Source organism: Colobus angolensis, unplaced genomic scaffold (genome assembly GCF_000951035.1).
Source record: "Colobus angolensis palliatus isolate OR3802 unplaced genomic scaffold, Cang.pa_1.0 Scaffold38, whole genome shotgun sequence".
NCBI lineage: Eukaryota > Metazoa > Chordata > Mammalia > Primates > Cercopithecidae > Colobus > Colobus angolensis.
Genome location: NW_012117154.1, coordinates 8,308,827 through 8,314,271, shown reverse-complemented (window position 1 = coordinate 8,314,271; position 5,445 = coordinate 8,308,827). Strand labels below are relative to the sequence as shown.

At 44.7% G+C, this 5,445-nt stretch overlaps 1 pseudogene; it reads right to left on the bottom strand.

Moving 5' to 3' along the window:
- Positions 1-569, bottom strand: part of LOC105520423 — an 11,309-nt pseudogene extending 10,740 nt beyond the window's left edge.
- Between the last annotated feature and the right edge of the window lie 4,876 nt (positions 570-5,445).

Here is a 5,445-nt window from a genome sequence, read left to right as displayed (position 1 = left end):
GCTGGCTGGCAGCTAGACTTCTGGCAGCATGAAGAGGAAGACTTAGAGCAGACGGGCATGCAGTAGATGAGCTTGCAGCAGATGGGCACACAGCAGGCCTGTTGGCATTGGGAGGAGGTGCAGCAAGCTGACTGGCAGCTGGATTGCTGGCAGCATGGGGAGGAAGCTCCAGAGCACATGGACACACAGCACACGGGCTTGCAGCAGATGGGCACACAGCACACAGGCTTGCAGCAGATGGACTTGCAGCAGACAGGCACACTGCAGGCCTGTTGGCAGGGGGAGGAGGTGCAGCAAGCCAGCTGGCAGCTAGACTGCTGGCAGCATGAGGGTGTGCAGGAGCTTGTGCAGCCTGATTGGCAGGGGCTGAGCTCACAGCTCACTGGGGCACAGACCAGGGCCAGACAGGGGGGTGGGGCACAGCAGCTAGGGGTATAGCAGCTGGAGGCACAGCAGGGGGGCTCGCAGCAGCTCTCCTGGCAATTGTCCACCTGCCAGGAGGAGCCGGTACAGGTGCCGGGGGAGGAGACTCGGCTGACACAGCCCACGTCACTGGAGCAGACAGACATGGTGGATGCAGCAACCACATATGTTCTGGTGCAGCAGGTATCAGCCATGGTGGGTGCTGGGATGGGTGGTGTGAGTGCTGGCGTGAGGTGTGTGTGTTTGCGTGCCCTGGCTGCTGAGGTTTTATACCCTCCCTGGGTATTTTCCTCACAGGAGTCTCACAAGCATTCCTTTTCCTTGTTGTGGCTGAAACTTTGCCTCCAGGCAACCCTAATTAGTTTACTTGCCGTGGGATGTTACTGTGGTCCCAGGACTGCTGCATGTGGTTGGGTGATGCTGGCCACTTGCAGGTGTCTGTGCCCAGCAAACACACACAATGATGCTGAATGTCTGCTGGTGGAGCTGGGAGTCGAACAGTTCGTGAGTTGGCAAGTCTGGAAAACCCGGCCCCACTTTCCTCCCCTCTTTGCCTGTGTGTCTTTGCTATTAGGGTATTTGGTACCAGGGTGGGGTGTGTTTTACCAGCAGATGCTCTCCACCTGTCCCAGAGTCCTGCTCCACTGAACAGTGGGTGTCTTGGCTGGGAATGCCCCCCTGGCTCCACACCCTGCCACCCCCACCTGCTCCATCTGCAAACTCTGGTGGGATGCCCCTGTATTAGTCCATTTCACATTGCTGATAAAGACATACCCAAGACTGAGAAGAAAAAGGGTTTTAATTGGACTTACAGTTCCACATGGCTGGGGAGGCCTCAGAACCTTGGTGGGAGGTGAGAGGCACTTCTTTCATGGTGGCAGCAAGAAAAAATAAGGAAGAAGCAAAAGCAGAAACCTCTGATAAACCCATCATATCTCATGAGACTTATTCACTATCACTAGAATAGCACAGGAAAGACCGGCCTCCATGATTCAATTACCTCCCCCGGGTCCCTCCCACAACATGCGGTAATTCTGGGAGATGCAATTCAAGTTGAGATTTGGGTAAGGACACAGCCAAACCATATCATTCTGTCCCTGGCCCCTCCAAATCTTGTGTCTTCACATTTCAAAACCAATCATGCCTTCCCAACAGTCCCCCAAAGTCTTAACTCATTTCAGCATTAACCCAAAAGTCCACAGTCCAAAGTTTCATCTGAGACAAGGCAAGTTCCTTCCACCTGTGAGCCTGCAAAATCAAAAACAAGCTAGTTTCTTCCTAGATAAAATAGGGATACAGGTATTTGGTAAATACAGCCATTCCAAATGGCAGAAATTGGCCAAAACAAAGGGGTTACAGGAACATGCAAGTCCAAAACCCAGCAGGGCAGTCAAATTTTAAAGCTCCAAAATGGTCTCGTTTGACTCCAGGTCTCACATCGAGGTCATACTGATGCAAAAGGTGGGTTCTCATGATCTCAGACAGCTCCACCCCTGTGGCTTTGCAGGGTGCAGCCTCCTTCCTGGCTGCTTTCACAGGCCGGCATCGAGTGTCAGCAGCTTTTCCAGGCACACAGTGCAAGGTGTCAGTAGATCTATCATTCTGGGGTCTGGAAGATGGTGGCCCTCTTATCACAGCTCCACTAGTCAGTACCCCAGTAGGAACTCTGTGTGGGAGCCCTGGCCCCACATTTCCCTTTCACACTGCCCTAGCAGAAGTTCTCCATGAGAACTCTGCCTGTGCAGCAAACTTCTGCCTTGGCATCCATGCGTTTCCATACATCTTCTGAAATCTAACCTCAATTCTTGACTTCTGTGCACTTGCAGGCTCAACACAACATGGAAGCTGCCAAGGCTTGGGGCTTCCACCCTCTGAAGTCACAGCCTAAGCTGTACATTAGCCCCTTTCAGCTATGGCCGGAGTGGCTGGGATGCAGGGCACCAAGTCTCCAGGCTGTACACAGCATGGGGACCCTGGACCTACAAAACCACTTTTTCCTCCTAGGCCTCTGGGCTTGTGATGGAAGGGGCTGCCATGAAAGTCTCTGACATGGCCTGGAGATATTTTCCTCATGGTCTTGGGGATTAACATTAGGCTTCTTGTTACTTATGCAAATTTCTGTATCCAGCTTGAATTTCTCCCTAGAAAATGGGTTTTTCTTTTATATTGCATAGTCAGGCTGAAAATTTTTCTAACTTTTATGCTCTGCTTTCCTTATAAAACTGAATACCTTTAACACCCGCCTCTCCCTGGCGTGCATCTCTCTCAAGGCCCATCCCAGATGCTCTTCTTAGTTCTCCTGCTTATATCAGAATTATTAAACAATGCATATGCTCTGTTATTTCTTGCATTTTCAGTTTCAGATATGATCTGATTTCCTATTGTGGAGGAAAGTACTTTCTCTTGTTTATTACCAGGCCCATGAAAAGTTCCCCTCTTCCTATCCTCAGAAGGCAAGGGCAGTTAAATATCAATATTTGGTTAAATCAGTGTTCAGAATATATATTATAATAAAGTAAGTATTGTTCATAGCCCAGTCTGAATAGTGGAACCAGATTAAATTTCCTTATTTGTACATGTTTTATTTTTGTTTATGTTTTCCCCCTCTTGGAGTTAAAAATTGCTCCTCCCCAAACTCTGACTCATTCATCCCCATGCTCCACTCAAGAGGTTCAAATATAACAATCTATTAGATTCATTTATTTTTTGGAAACATCTCTCTTAGAGCTCTCTTATTTGTGGACCAGTCTCTATTGACTGCTCCCTTAGCCTGGTACACAGGTTTCCTGGGATCTCCCTTCACTCTTGTCTTTGAATTTTGATGCATCTCTCTCTGATGTTGGATCCATTACTTCCTGGATGCCTTGTCTTTTTCTTTCTAGATTTATGCCCTTGTTTTGGTGGAGCACATCCTCCAGTAACTTTCTGAAAATGGGTGCAAGGAAGATATAGTTTTGAGCCATAGCATGACTAAAAATGCCTTTATTCTGTTCTTCTATTTGATTGATAGCTTAGTTGGATATAATCTGAGTGGAACTGTTTCCCCTTAGAATATTTTGGGGAAGATGTGGAACATTTCCAGAATCCTAAATGATCCCTTGTGCTGTCTCTCTGTTAACCCCTCTTCCCTAAGTATTAGTTGCTGTTCTACCTTCTCTCATCATTGGTTAGCTTTGCCTGTTCTATGGAGCTCTTTTGTTTTATGGTTCCTTTTGTTCAGCACATCTGTGAGAAGCACCTTGTTGCTGCATGCATCAGTATATCACTCTTTCTTCTTTTTTGCTGCCCCATTGCATTAAATTCTACAACGTGTTATTTGTCCATTCTCTTTCACAGTGTTAGAGATTTGGATTATTTCCAGATTTTGGCTGCTATTAATAGTGCTGCTAGAAAAATTCTTGTAAACTTTTTCACTGATACTTTTACTAATTTCTCTTCATTGTGCTCCCCAAAGTGGAATTGCTCAGTCATAGATAGGCATATGTTGGTTTAGCATATACCAACAACTTTCTAAAGAAATTTACATCCCCACTAGTTGATTTTATAATTCCATTTATTCTGTATCTTTACAAAATGAGGTTTATCAATCTTTTAAAATTGGTTCATTTTGGAAAGTGTGTAGGAATATTGCACTGTTGCACGAATGTGCATATCCCTGATGAGTAAAGCTGCTCATTGAACCTTGGATATCTTTTCTTGTGAGGTGCCTGTTCAAGGCATTTGCTTGATTTTTAAAATATGGCTACTTGTGTTTCTTACTGATTTTCAGAAATTTATTACGTATTCTGAATATGAGTGATTGTATATTTGCAGTATGTCAGTGAATGTTCAATAACTGGCTTTTGTTTTTGTAACAAAAACCAAAACAGAAGTCCTGATTGACTGCATTTGCCAACGTCCACATGTGAATACTCCTAACCCAGCTAAATCCAGGCTAGCAAGACAACGTCACTTAACACAGAGATGGGAAGAGAGGGGTGCACATCAGCTCTCATGAGCCAGGGCATGCTGACTTTAGTGCACCACTGGATATGGGAATTGCATATAACTCATCCAAGTGTGGGGTTTGAAAATGAAGTTTTTAAAAAGTCAGTTTTATTGAAGTATGATTCCATACTGCAAAATGTACCTATTTAAAGTTATCATTTGATAAGGTTTGAGAAAAGATACACTCATATAACCACTACCACAAGCAAGATCTGGATTTTCTATCATCTCCAAGTTTCCAGGTGCACTTTTCATGATCAATCCCCACCCCTCCTGACTCTGCCTCAGGAAACAACTGATCTCCTCTGTATCTCAAATAGGTTTGTCTTTCCTGGAATTTCACATAAATCAAATTCTATAGTACGATTGACCCATGTGTCGATGGACACATGGCTTGTGTGGCAGAAGCTTCTTTAAACATTTGTGAGCAAGTCTTTGTGATATGATTTCACTTTTCTTGGGTAAACACACAGGAGGTGGAGTGTGTGGGACATGTGAAGGGGGTGTGTGTCATGTTTACGACACCACCAAACTGTGTTTCAGAGGGATTGTTCCATTTCACATTCCCACCCCAGCAAATGTAGGAGAGTTCCATTTCCTGCACACATTTGCTGACACTCGGTATTGGTCGTCTATTTCAATCTGAGTCATGGTTATGGATGTGTTGTGGTATTAATAGTATCATTTGATGAAGAGATGCTCTTAATTGTGGTAAAATCTGATTTACTAATTTACTCTCTTAGGTGTAGCATTTTTACCGCCTGTTCCCAAAGTCTTTGCCTACCACAATATCGTGAAGACATTCCCCTATATGTGCTTCTAGAGCTTCATTATTTTTATTTCATTTATTGTTTATTTACTAATTTTTAAATTGACAAATAATAATTGTGTGCATTTACTGGGTATAATGTGATGTTTTGATCTATAATGTGATGTTTGGATCTATGCATGCATTGTAGAAAGATTAAATCAAGCCCTGTAATCCCAGCACTTTGGGAGGCCAAGGCAGGTGGATGATGAGGTCAGGAGATCAAG